Raw genomic sequence first — 15,011 nt, forward strand, 5'->3', positions numbered from 1 at the left:
ATTTTATTGTGGTGTCCTGTAGCTCAGTGGCTGGAGCGCTCGCCTCGCAAGCGAGAGACCCGGTATCAAATGCAAGGATTATTATTATATAATAATAGTGATAGTGATAAAAGTGACATAATAATAATAATATTATAGCGTGTTTCACATCGGGAGGACGTCCGAGGATGTGCAATGACTTTGTTGGCGAAGACGGCAGCTAATTTACCCACAAACAGCCACGAATTAAGTGACCAGCAGTTCTGGCCGGAGCTACGGAAGCCGAGACTTATCTTGACCGACATTAAGACAAAAGAAATCTCGAGCGCTAGAAAGCCTTTGCCATTAACTTCCTGGGGATTGTGCATTAAGCTTCGTCCACCGCTGACTGGGTTAAGCATTTAAATACCGTTTGGCTCCACTGGACATTGCCTGAGTTCGCTCCGCAAGGTTTTTTTGATGGACTGGCTCTAGACTTTCCTCCCGACACGTGCAAAGTCAGACACGTTCCTTCGGACACGTGCAAAGTCACTCCCGATGGGGGTGGGTGGGGGGGGGGGGGGTGCGGGGGCTATTCCTCGCGTTGGATACAGCACTTAAGAAATTAAGAGCCTATTCCACCTCATATATTTTTCTTACAGCGTAGAAGGAGGCCATTCTTTGAAAAAGCTACCAACTCGTCCCACCCCCACACCCCCCCCCCCCCACACCGTTCTTACCCCCACAATTTTTTTTCCCTTGCGAGTCCCTCTCCAATTCCCTTGAGAGCTGCTATCGAGTAGACCCAGAATCACAGGGGTATCCCTAGACCTCCCGGCTTTCGGAGAGAAGCGGTTTATTTCCCCCCCACCCCCCCCCCCCCCCACGCCCACGGAGTCTCTCTTTGTGAAGGTTGCTCTGTACCACAGGAAGTCGGATAAATCGAGCATTACCAGACATTTAATACGGATGAATTTAATAGCATCCACGCTTTTCGGCAATTAACGACCGCTTATTCACGAGCAAGTGACTGAAAAACGCCGCAGGTCAACCCGATTTCATCTTTTTTTGAGCGGGTGGGGGTGGGGGTGGGTTTGAGCCCGAAATCTCTTGCACCCTGCGAAGAATAATAATTATTATTATTATTATTCTGTTTCACTTGGGGCTTTTATTCCGCACCTTAATCCTGTGATCTGCACGCGTCCCAGGGATTTTGTGGCGAAATAATGTTAATAAGAATAAGCCACGGGATCTACTGGCAAGGTGTAGTGACTGTGCATTCTGTGGACGAAACGGGGCAAAGCGTTTCCGACAACAACAGCGCTCTCATTTCCCTTCCCCCAGCTGACAGACTGTGTGAGTTCGATTTCCCCCACCCTCAGCCCCTACCGCACCCCTATCCCCCACCCCTGCTTGATATTTCATCCCGTCCAAAGAAACCCACGTTACTGACGCACTAAGAAGCTCGGAGAAGGGAACAAGGTGAGTTGGTTCGTTAAGGTTAGGCCGATTCCAATTTCTCTCCCACCCCTTCTCCCTCCCACCCTCTCCCCCTCCCTCCCTCCCTCCCTCCATCCCTCCGTCCCCCTCTCCCCTTGCAGGGTTGGCAAAGATGATTAGGTTTGTCGCCATTCAAAGGGAAGAAATGGCAGGCTATGTGTTTTGACAAAAAAAAAAGGAGCCAAAGGTCCCGCAGCGCGTCTCTCTCACTCGAAGTCGAGCCTGAATTAAGCTCTCGCTGCCCCCCCGCTGGCTTTTGAATTACACCCGTGCGATCGACTCCACTGCCCAGTCATCTGTTCCGAGCTATCGCATTACTGCAGGTAGTTAGAACTTTTGCTGAGTCGTGAGAAGAATACCGCAGCTCCTGGATTGAATCCAGACCCGCGCGACTTCCATTAGGTGTCGGACTCTCCAGACGGACGTGGGCAGGAAGGGTCTCCACAAGTCAAGCCAGGAAACTTGTCTAGCATTTGGCTCTGGCCTGACCCGCCCGGGAATCGAACCCGGGTCCTCTCTCTTTTGCGAGGCGAGGGGCTCTGAACCCCTGGACTCCGCAGTGTGAATGCGTGGACGTTAATCAATTGGGTCTAATCTGTGGCTTGGGTACGGGGAGAATTACAAGGGCTCGTAACCTGGAGGGTAACAGGTGTCAACTGATAGCGCTCTCGCTCACAGCGAAAAACCGAAGCAAAGTATTCACTCAACACTTCTCCCTTCCTCCATCCCTCCCTCCCTCCCTCTCTCTCTCTCTCTCTCTCTCTCTCGCTCTTCAAACGAGTTTCAGTTCCCAGCAAATTGATTCCGCAAGTCAATAACTTTCCAGTGTTGATGCATTAACTCAAGTGAGGTTTAGCTCACAGTTTATCCGTCTCCTAATCTCTGAGACCGTGCGTTCAGTTCGATTCCTCAGTCGCCGGCTGTGCGGCCGTGATCAATAGCAGTGCCAGACGAACGAGGCCACAAATTCTCCTCTTCCCTTGGGACGAGAGCCAGAATCTCATCGTGCGCGCGTGTGCGCGGGTGTGGGTGTGCGGTCGCGGAAGCCTTCGTCTGCGAACAGATCTGCCGCGTTCTCCCGAGCTCACCGCTGCTGCCGAAGCACTTCCCGTCCGGCTTCATCTCCCGCGCGGCCTTTTTTTTTGACACACAATATTGATCGCTCCAGGATTGGACTGCGCAAGAGATTGATCAGTCCATCCATACCCTCGATTGAAACGCGTGCCTTTTTTCTGCAAGTCAGAAGTCCACAACTCTTCCTTACTTGGTGTCGACTTCACCATCAGATGCCGTAGCATTCACTATCCACCCCTCCACCACCCCTCCCACCCCCCCCATTATAATTTGGCCTCTCATTCCATGACTGCTTGTGGGACACTTGCTGTGAGCAATTGGCTGCCGACTTTCGCCCTGAAAACGCTCCTTCTGTGGGAGAAGGAGGAAAAACACTGTTTGAGGCCCTTTGGGAAAGTCCTCGTTACAGGGAACAATGACAGTGAAGGAGCATTCAACCGTCTGAGTTTGAGTCAATAATCTCCGACACTTCAGATACATATTGGGGAAAGGCAAGGGTTGGTGGACGAGAGAATGATTGATGAGAGAATGATAATAGCAACGCGGAAGGAGGTGACATTGAACACGTTATTAGCTGTGTGTGTGCGTGTGTGCGTGTGTGTGTATACACGTGTGTGTAAGGAGGATTTTTTTCCGCTGTTGATTCATACAAACTCAACTTCCCAGGGGGTGACCAGGCAAGCGAGAGGCTGCGGAGATGATAACGGCATCTTAGGTACCCAAACCGGTGCTATTTTCGGAAAGAATGGGATGTTAATGATGCCTTGTGTGATTTTAAGTAGGAAGACTTTAATGAGGACAATTTGATGGATGATACTGCGATGAAATCTCAATGAAGATTTCGCCAACTGTTGGCCAACACGCGTGCGTGCGTGTGTGTGTGTGTGCGAGTTTGTGTGTGTGTGCGTGCGCGTGTGTGTGTGTGGGTGGGTGGGTGTGTGTGTGTGTTGAGAGACGCACCCAAAATTAATTGCTCCTGTTTGCGCTTATCACTCGCAGGGAGGACATTCAGCACTTTCTACGTCACACATTTTCTTACGAGGAATTCTGTTGGGGATAATAATAAGCCTCACATTTGATGCAGGTCATTCCGTAGAGTGAGTGGAGTGACTGTATTTCCTGGGCGAAACGAACCAGACCGTTTGTGGGGACTCTGTTGTGTGTAATTGGCTGCTAACAAAATACACAGTCATTACAACTCGACAGTATATCCCGTGAAGCACGTGCCCAACGTTTCGCCCTGACCCGCCCGGGAATCGAACCAACGGGGTGGGGTCCTCTCGCTCGCGAGGCGAGTGCTCCAACCCCTGAGCTGCAGGACATCCACGATGACGGAGCCTGGTGGGGTTTGGCACCGCGTTAAGTCCTGTCAATCGCTCTGGGGTTGGATCGGCCGAGCGAAACCGCAGACAGCGAGGAGCAGACATCAAATGAGAACCCATCAGAGCTCTTAAGACAGTTCAGTACAGTCTGTGGCCCCGATTGTCAGTCTGCATTAACCCGGCTCACATCTCACATCTCAATACCTTAAACGATATCGTCCTGACTCATTGTATCTGAGGCGGAAAGGCTAGAAGGTTCTTAGCTTTCTTTACAGCATCTTCTGATTTACGTGTTCCATTCCCGACAACAACAATAATAATAAAAATAATCCTTCCGTGTCGATAGAACACCTTGTCACGTCTTCGAGACGTCTCAAGCGTCGATTCCCCGGGCAGAGCGAAACACTGGGCAAGTTTCCTTCCTCCGCGCACACCCCCTGTTTACCCAGCAGTAAGGCGGAGGAACCCCGGGTGTTAGTCGAATGGCTTTTCCGGGGGTAATAACGCCTTCAAAAAAATAATAATCATAATGATAGTAACGAATTGGCCACTCATTCCACGACTGTTTGTGTGGGGGACGCTGCTGTGCGCAACCGGGCTGCCGCGTTTCGCCCACATAATATACAGTCAGTTCGCTCGAGCGTACGGTCTCTGGAGGGGTTTGAGGCGTCGCGAAGACGTGATAAGGCGCTGCATCGAATGCAAGGACTATTAGCAGTGGTATTAAGTGAGTTTCCAGTCAAGCAAAAACTCCTAGCATCACCTTGTGTATCTGACATGTGATCCCGGTTAACGCATCAGCAACAGCAACAACAAATTACACTCGTATAGTGCCCTTCAATTTGGAACGGTGTCCCAAGGCGCTGGACAGTTTTGCGGGGTGGGGGGGGGGGGGGTTTCTGGTGAAGTTGCTGCAAATTAGAAGCGGAGAATACCTCAGTAGCCCTGATAGTGATTGGCATCGGACAGCGCTATTGCTGCATGTCTTGTGGACTGCGTTAAGTGATGGACTGTAATTGGAATTAACGTTCCCCAGGATCCGTCTGTCTGTACCCGAGAGCTGCAGCCACCAGGCAAGTCAGTGCCTCTCACTGAGCCACAGAAAGTGACACGTCTGCAGCTCATTTCACAACCTAATAGCAATCTCAGGCAGCGAGCCTCCCTCTCTGCCTTCGTTCAGACACAATTAGCAATCAGTCAATTCACTTTACCGTACATTCTGCGAAGCGCTTTGAGACGTCTCGAAGACGTGACAAGGCGCGGTATCAAATGCAAGGATCATTATTATTATTATTATTATTATTTTTATCCCTTGGGGAAAACAGATGGAGTCAATCGCACGAGGAATAAGTGGAAAGAAATGATTGAGACGTCGGAGTGAATGAGCGGATTCCGCGGCCTGTTTGCTTCTTCTCCGTAACATGTAAGTCTCAATCTCGGTCAATACCCATGTTTAGCAGCAATCAACATTTTTTAATGGATACTAAATACAGTGCAATCAATAAATACCGCACTCATCAATGTGGGAAATAAAATCACAGGTCCATTCTGGAGTTGCTCACTGGCAGCATCCGTCAAAGGATTTTTCTCACTCCGAACAAGAATGAAATTACATTTATTGTCATACTTAGATAGGGCTGCTATAACGCATTAACTTTCAAATGTGTCGAAAATTAATAGCGAGACACATTCTTGCTAAAATATACGCATGTAAAATGTGCGAGGTGTAGGAATATCAAAGTGCAAATGTCTTCGGAAAGGAATTTTCGGATGAAATTACGCCTGAGGGATTCCATTTCACTGACTTAAGCAACGATCAGACAAGCTTTTAGGCGGCTCTTCAGTCCTGGAAGGAGGTGTAATAAGAATAAAATAATACGGTAGTAATCCTTGCCGTCGGATACCGCGCTTATCACATCTTTGAGACGTCTCAAAGGGTACCCTGTAAAGCGAATTGACTGTGTATTTTGTGGGCCAAACGTGACGCACAGCAGCGTTCCCCCACAACCAGTGGTCATTTTTTTCAAATGATATTTACAATCCAATGGCTAATATTTTCAAAGCAACGAACAGGGGGGGAACTTGGGAAGATCTTGCGAGTATTTTCAAAGCTAGTTGTTGTTGTTGCTGTTGTTGTGGGGCGCAACCAATATGTGACCCACGGAGAAAAAAAAAACCATCGAATTAATAACATAAAAGGACAGAAGATATTGCAGTCTGGATTATTTCCAATATTTCACTTTGTGTGCGACTGTAAATATTTATTAACCCGACCAATATTCAGTTATTACGTCTGTCACCTAAATTGAGCTGCATTTACAGATCTCCCCGCATTTTTTTTGGGGGGGGGGTTTAAAGCAATCGGTTCTGAAAATGGGTTCGATAGTGAGTCCTGGAAGGACATTGTAGAGAGAGCTTTACTGTGTCTCTAACCCTGACCTGGGAGTGTGGACGGACGCACAGTGTAGAGGAGCTTTACTGTGTCGCTAACCCTGACCTGGGAGTGTGGACGGACGCACAGTGTAGAGGAGCTTTACTGTGTCTCTAACCCTGACCTGGGAGTGTGGACGTACAGTGTAGAGGGGCTTTACTGTGTCTCTAACCCTGACCTGGGAGTGTGGACGGACGCACAGTGTAGAGGAGCTTTACTGTGTCTCTAACCCTGACCTGGGAGTGTGGACGGACGCACAGTGTAGAAGGAGCTTTACTGTGTCGCTAACCCTGACCCGGGGAGTGTGGACGGACGCACAGTGTAGAGGAGCTTTACTGTGTCTCTAAGTGTGGACACACAGTGTAGAGGGAGCTTTACCGTGTCTCTAACCAGTGCTGCAGTTAACTGCCTGAACGCTGCCTGAAATGGTAAAGTGTTTCATTTCTCAGTACTGACATCCTCTAAACACACTCATCACGCCTGTCCAAACAGCCGAGTGTAGCAGTGCCACCACTGAGATTGGGGCAAGTGAAGAGGACCTCGTCTGGTTGGAAGATAAAATGAGCTTTGCGAAGAGACTAACTCAGATTGTTGTCTCAGAGCACCTTTGAGTTATTAAGATTGCTGTTGTATTAAAACCCTTTTGAAGCTCTGCTTACCGAGCAATCTATCCGGCACTGTGTCTCGACCATGTCCTCAAAGCACATAATCCATACTCCTCCCCCCACCCCCCCAACCCCCCTACGGTCAAAAAGGAAGGTCTTTAGGTGGGATTTGAAGGCGGGGAGGGAAGGGGCCGAGGCGGAGGGGTCGAGGGAGAGAGTTCCAGAGTTTAGAGGCGTAGCGGCTGAAGGCACGACCACAGAGAGAATAATACAGCGTTTATTCTGCATTTGATACAGCTCTTAATCGTGTCTTCGAGACGTCTCACAGCGTTTGCGGGCGAAAGGCGGCAGCCGATCGCGCACAGCAGCGTCCCCACAAACAGCCACGGCTCGAAGTGCCCAATTTATTGTTTCTTTCCTTCTTTAAAGAAGGGATTGTTACCCCCAGAAAAGCGATCCGACAATCGACTAACAACCTGTGTGTGTGTGTGTGTATGTGGAGCAACGAAACTTGCCTAAGGTTTCCCCCTGACCTGACCCGCCCGGGAATCGAGCCCAGGTTCTCCCTCGCTTGCGAGGCCAGGGCTCTAACCGCCGAGCCGCAGGACAGCACAAGCGGAACAACCCGCTCGACGGGAACTCTGGGGAAAGACACCAAAAGAGAGTGCTTTTGGAGATAACTTTGATTCGAAAGACGAGGGAGTTTGTGTGGACGTGTTCCAGGCTCCGTGGGGAGATGTCAGCTTCAATCTATTTTTCACCAAGAGGCTGTTGAAATTCAATTTCAGTTGGTATGATCCATTGATCAAAGCGATTGTTATTTCGAATGATCCTTTGTTTGATTCGGGATGCCTGCTGGTATATATATATTTTTTTTTTTTTTCGAGACGAGATTTATTGCACAATCAACTTCAGACAGACAATAAAATCAGACACGAGCTTCTGAAGCCGAGGGATGGCGCGTTTGGGTTTGCAGGCTGGGAAACGACACCACTGGGTAGAGACGGAGGAAAGCTCCCTCTGCACTGTGCGTCCGTCCACACTCCCAGATCCGGGTTAGAGACACAGTAAGGCTCCCTCTGCACTGTGCGTCCGTCCACACTCCCAGATCCGGGTTCGAGACACAGTAAAGCTCCGTAATTATTAAAGAAACCTGAAAATTGCAAGGTCAGAGAGCTTTTTTTTGGACCCAGGCCTTTCCCCCCTCTTATAGCCCAGCTGGACGCTCAGTGTTACGCCAGACCACCCATTGCTGTCTACTTTGAGAGTGATAGACAGTACTGTAGGTAAGACCTTTTAATTAAGGATTGTGATGACACAACATGAAAATGAACAGCTGTTGCCCTTGGAGCCCAGTTGGCGTTTGCACCCAACTGAGCCCAGATCTATATATATATGATACAATGCAACAATACATTTCACCTCGGGAGGACGTCCCGAGGCGCTGGACAGTCAGGGATTTGGACCCGAGCTGGAGGTTGGGATCAGGAGGGGATGGAGGGCGGGAGGGTGGGGGGTAGGAGGGTTCTCGAAGGCTGAATCAAAGAGGAGGGTCTTGAGACAAGCCTTGAAGAGGGTAAGGGAGGGAGGGAGGGGAAGGGAATGTGGGATATATATATATGATATATACATTGGCCCACAGAGACCCAATTTAATATCGTTAATAATCCTTATGCTTGAGTTTTCCCTCGAGGACGTGATAAGGCGCTACATCAAATGCGAGGATTATTATTATTATTATTATTATTAATGAATTGGGTGAACGATTTCCAAGCCTTTCTAACTGTTTCGCCTGAGGTTTTAAGAGTCGAACGGAGACGGAGCTTTTTACAGCATCCTGGAAACTCGTGCTCACGCTCTCCTCTTTTAATTTGAACCCAGGGGTAATTTCAGCTCGAGGCCAGATTTCTAACTGCGGCGTCCAGGGATTTGGAAAAGGTGTGGGTTGTGATTCCATTAGGAGGTATCGAAACTATATAACCCCCTGAGATTAATGCACACTGATGTGTTTCACCAAGTCAGTCAGCAACAAAGTCCTCCGCTTCCCTTCTGTAACTTGTTCATTTAACCTCTAGTCATTCGGTGCAGTCTTGTAGCTTAGTGTTTGGAGACCTGGGATCGATTCGCAGCCAAGCAGGGCGAAAGATTGGGCAAGTTTCCTTGCTCCGCACACACGCACACACGCACACACACACACACACACACACACGCGCCTCTGTTTACCCAACAGTAAGTTGTTGATTGGGTTGATTGGGGGATCGCTTTTCCGGGGGTAATAATCCCTCACCCCCAAAAAATCATAATAATTTGGTCGCTCAATCCACGGCTGTCTGTGGGGACGTCGCTGGGCGCAATCGGCTGCCGCGTTTCGCCCACAAAGTATACAGTCACTACGCTTTACAGCGTATCTTGTGAAGCGCTGTGAGACGTCTTGAAGACGTGATAAGGGGTGGTATCGAATGCGAGGAGTATTGTTATTTAGTACAGCATCGTTCGCACAGACCCACCCACACATGGACACACGCACCCACCCACACACACACACACACACACCCACAAACACGCACACGCGCACACGGATAAGCCTGACCCTTGATCCTGGCATAAAAAAAAATGCCCGTCTGCGTGTGAGAAATTGCCAGGTCTCAGCTGAGGTCAAGGCTGTCTGTGCGGATGTAAATGCCTTCTGCGTAATGGGACGTCTGCTGCAGCTTTTGCTTTGTTTCCCGAGGAGTCGCTGAATTGGTGGTCAAAACCGGGGATGGTTGCGGGGGTGGTGGGGGGGTGTTGTTGGTGGGGGTGGGAGGCTTTGTGGGGGGGGGGGGGGGTGTAGGTTGGGGGAGGGCGAATATTTACTCCTCGCTGCCCGATTTATGCAAAGCCTAATTGGAATTGAACAGTTTCCAGCATTCCAGACCCAGCTGGCAAATCCGGAGGCTTTCGAGCCTGGAAGCAACTGAAAGGATAAATAGTGCCAGAACGATGATTTGCGGATTCATTGGGGAGGGAGGGGGGGGAAACTCATTGCTCTCTCTCTCTCTCCCCCCCTCCCCTCTCCCTCCTCGATCCAGTCGACTCCTGGCTCCTCGCGAGAGCCGCGCGAAGGCCAATGTTATCATCCTCCTTTTTTTTTGTTGGCTTTCCCACTTACGGCGAGGGCTCGGGAAATAGGACGCAGGAACTCCCAAAGCATCAGAGCGAGCGCTGGGCAATCGGTTTTGACGCGCAGGAAAACATAGGAAGTCGATGATGACAGTAATACCAATAATAACCTTTGTAGGAATCCTTGCCCCGAAAACTCTGGATCTGTCTCCCCACAATCGCTCCGCCTCACCGACCCCCCCCACCCCGACCTCCCTCCCCACCTGCAAATCCCACCTAAAGACCTTCCTTTTCGGTCGTGCTTACGGTCACACACACACACACACCCACCCACCCCCCGCCCCCACCCTCCCTCTGCCCCCTGTCTTGGGGCGGTCAGACTCCGCCACTGTCTAACCCTCTGCGCTATATAAATACAAGTTGCTATCGTGGTATAAATGATATCCCCAACGAGGGCATCGGTTCTGGTTCGGGGGAGAAACAGTGCAGCGTTGGAAACCCGACTGATTGAAAACTTAAGAGACCGAGAGGGAAGGAGTTGGCACTTGTGACTAATTGTATATTTGGCGAAATTTGTCAAGGAGAGAAAATATATAATAGGGTACCAGTCCGTTAATTAGATTGTAATGAATAGTTTCATGTTTCTTCTCTGATTGATGGCATCCAGTTCTGTAGTTTACACTACTTCGGATCCACCCAATCTTTCCCCGTTTCTATAGCTTGAAAATTCTCTGCCTTCTGCAGTTCGGAGGCTCACGCGGAGAGATTAATCAACAACAACAACAACAACAACAGCAGCAGCAGCAGCAGCAACAACAAATTACATGTGTACATAAGAGGATGGGAATTTCACGGGGATGGATTTCCCTTCGAAAGAAATGGGGTCACTCAATATCCACGACCATTTGCGGGCGACGCTTTGTGCGCAATTGGCTGCCGTGTTTCGCCCCCCCAACCCCCCCCCACCCCCACCAAAAATACACGGTCAATTCGATCTACAGTTTGAGACGTCTCGAAGACGTGATGAGGCGCTGTATCAAAGGCGAGGATTATTATTATTACTGTAAGGTGGTGTTTGGGGATTCCCCTCTTCCCCCCCACCTCCCACACACTCTCCCCTGCTCCCACCCGCCCCCACCGCCCACCCGCCACCCCCTCCCCTCCTCAGCGGAGACCGAACACAGCTCATCACGGAGCAAAGTGTGAGATTTCGCTATCAATTTGGGGCTGCAGTTGTGGATTAGCAACACATTTAATGTGCTTTCTGAGGAGAATAAAATCAATCAGCTGTGAATTCATGAGCCATAACTGGAGCACCTCAGAGGGATAGAGAGAGAGAGGAAAGAGGAGAGAGAGGAGAGTAAGACAAGAGAGATAGAGAGCGAGAACAAGAGCTGTTAACAGCAGAACAAAATAACATGTTACAAGGTTGTACATTTCTTTGTATGGATCAATCCCCTCACCTTAGATCTTAGGAGAGAGACCTGAAAGCCATCTTATAATCATAACAAGAATGATTCCCTAACCTGGGACTTGTATAGTGGGGAGGATGTGATGGAGGGGTGGGAAGATGGGTGGGTTGAAAGCAGAGGAGGTGAGTGAGACTAACCTGATTGATGAATGGACTGCAATCGTACTGTTTGACTAGGCTTGTCATTGAGTGTGTTAAACGTGGGGTTCCGCAGCGTGGCGGCTGGAGCACATCACGTCGTTCAGATGATTTAAAGCGCTTCACGGGCTTTACCGTATTGATTAGAGCGCTCGCCTCGCAAGCCGGAGGAACCGGGTTCGATTCCCGGGCGAGACAGTCAGGGCGAAACTTTCGTCCAGTTTCCTTCCTCCACTCACGCGCCCGCCTCTGTTTGCCCAGCAGTGAGGAGGAACCCAGTTGTGAGTCGATTGGCGGAGTACGTAAGGAAGGAAACTGGCCCAAGGTTTCGCCCTGACCCGCCCGGGAATCGAACCTGGGTCCTCTCGCTTGCGAGGCGAGGGATCCCGACCACTCACTGAGCCGCGGGGACCCCGCGCGGTGATTTCATTCCAAACATCTGCGGCGACGGATTAAATAAATACCGAAGGTTACAAATCCCACCCACATCCATCTCTGTACCCCTCCCTCCCCCTCCCCACAACCACCACACCACACCCCCCCCCAACCCTACCCACCCCCCCGCGCACCCCCCCCCCCCCCCGCCCCTTCACGCCTTCTGGCTCTGCTCACACCTGGCACTTCTCAGCGAGACGCTGATTACAGTTAATTGTCACCCAACTACAACAAAGAAATAATTAGTTTAAATACCGCTTTGCTGCCGGGGCTAATTGGCCCAACCACAGCAATACGCTTTTCAGTCCAATTCTCGCGCCCGGAACCATTCGTGTCACGAAGGCGTGATTATTTGCTTGTCTTACACCAACCGTAAAGTCAAGACGTGTAGCGGAAGATTAATCAAGGCAAGGGCAGCACTTGGGAACATTTTTTTTTTGGGGGGGCGGTGGGGGGAATCTAATGTGTAAATCTCTGGGTCGTCCAGAGACACACGCACACACACACACACACACACTTTTCCGGGGGTAATTATCCCTTCAAAAGAAATGATAATAACGTGGTCACTCAACCCACGGCTGTCTGTGGGGGGACGTCGCTGTGCGCAATCGGCTGCCGCGTTTCGCCCACAAAACGTACAGACAATTTCCTTGACTGCGTGTCCCGTGAAGCGCTTTGAGACGTCTCGAAGGCGTGATAAGGCGCCGCATCAAACGCGAGGATTATTATCGGTATCAAAGACGTACGTGACACACGGGACCAGAACACAGGCTCCACGGGGGGAGATATTAACGGGGAGCAAAACTGAGACGCGGTGCTCCAGACAATTTCTTTAATTAGTGCTGAAATTGGCCATCGAGGAGGCGAGAAATTGCGGTCATCTCGAGAAGCTTGAGAGCCAAGTCCGATTCGATGTCAAGACAAACTAAATAAGGGAGTTTGCTCCGTTCTACCGGGGCCATTCAAACGAAAGTACATCGATTCGAGAGCAGTTTGTTCAGGAACAGACAGCGGCGGGAGATTATATCGCTATAATATATATTTGTCGCATGTCTTTCTCGGGGTTCGAACCTATTAGTGAACCGTATGTGCAGGACTTAATAATAGCGATGCATTAAGCCAGAGGCCCAGGGAAAGGCAGAGCGTGCGTGGTATTAAATTCATACGCCCTCCAGGGAGAGAGACGCCGCTGAAATCCGTATTAACGGCCGCAGTTATGCCTGACTGCGAGGCATTTTGTGGGTCGGCAAAACAGTTTTGCATTCTTGATGCGTTTGGATAATAAATGGCAGACACACCCGAAGCGAAATCAGGCGATATGTTTTTATTTTCTTCACCCCCCACCCCCCCCCCACCCCCCGCCTCAGAGCTTCCGTCGTCGACCACATCTGCTGCCTCTTCAGTTCATTTATTCCCACCATCTGAGCCTCCTCTGGGCTCCTTCCGTCCTCGTCGCATTTGTGCAACTTCCCGATTTTGCAGGGATTGAAGCGGCAATAATATTAATAATAATAATAATAATAATAATAATAATCCTGAACTGATCTCAAAGCGCTTCACGGGACATACTATCAAGTGAATTGACTGAGTATTTTGCAGACAAAATACGACAATGTCCCACAAACAATCGTAGATTAAGCAAAACCATTATTATTCATTTTTTTTGAAGGGAATATTATTATTCTCGGAAAAGCAATCGACTAATCGACTAACAACCGGGTTCCTACTTACTGCTGGGTAACCAGGGGCGCGTGTCGAGTGAGGAAACTTGCCCAAAGTTTCGCCCTGGCCTGACAAATGCTATGATCATTATTATTATTACAATCTCTCTCACTCCGTCTCACTCTCTCTCTCTCTCTCTCTCTCTCCATCGCATACTGTTGGAGTCAGCCTTGTCCCTGTGAGGGAACCCAACAGACGTCTTCAATCTCTATTTTCTGCTCCGTAGGCATGAGATGCAATGCGCAGGCCACAAGCAAACCGGTTTACACACAGAGCAGGATTCCCCGAGAGTGAGGTGCGAGCCGGAAACCAGATCTGCTGAGTTTTTAGGGCGTTTATATATAGGCTGACGCCAGATGTAGACTGCGATGTAAATCAGGGTATTCTGCGCTGTGTCTGTGCGTCTCTATTCCGGGGGTAATAAGTCCCATGTAAGAAAAAGGGTTCCTCGGCTGTTTGTGGGGTCGTCGCTGGGCGCAATTGGCCGCCGCCTTTCGCCCGCAAAATACACAGTCACTCCACTTGACGGTGTATCCCGCGAAGCGCTTTGAGACGTCCCGAAGGCGTGATGAGGCGCCGCATCGAATGCGAGGACGCAGTGAATGGCGTCCCACACGAACAGTCGTGGATTGAGTGACCACGTTATTAATATGTTGTTCCATTTGAGGGACTATTACCCCCGGAAAAGCCGTCCGCCAATCGACCAGTAACCGGGTTCCTGTTGGGTAAACAGAGGGGCGAGCGTGGTATCAGGTGCAGGACTACACCATTTAACGTCTGCTTGGAAGCAGGCAGCCATGGATGGTGGGGGGTGGTTGGGGGTGGGGGGGGGGTGGGTCAGTGTGTGTTCTAACTTGATTACAAGCCGCGGGAAGCGCGGAGAACCTGCCTGTGCCCCATCATCCGTTATTAACTGATACCTTTGCCGAATCAAAGGGGCAGCGCAGAGTTGCAGCGAGAAAAAAAAAACTGTTTGCATCAGAGAGGTGCAAAATGGTTTCACAGCCTCTTTGTAAAATAAATGGGGAACATGGGCCCATTAAGCATTAATTAAAATGGTTTAGCATTCAGTCCGTGGGCTGCTGTGAAATGAGATGCTGTTTTTTGTGGTGGGAAATTATCACGTACGCCAATTAATAGTGCCTGCACACTGTCCCTGTCCGCACTCCCAGGGTTAGAGACACAGTAAAGCCCCCTCTACGCTCTGCGTCCGTCCGTCCACACTCCCCGGGTCAGGGTCAGAGAGACACAGT

The sequence above is a fragment of the Callorhinchus milii genome, unplaced genomic scaffold (genome assembly GCF_018977255.1).
Source record: "Callorhinchus milii isolate IMCB2004 unplaced genomic scaffold, IMCB_Cmil_1.0 Scaffold28, whole genome shotgun sequence".
Taxonomy (NCBI): Eukaryota; Metazoa; Chordata; class Chondrichthyes; order Chimaeriformes; family Callorhinchidae; genus Callorhinchus; species Callorhinchus milii.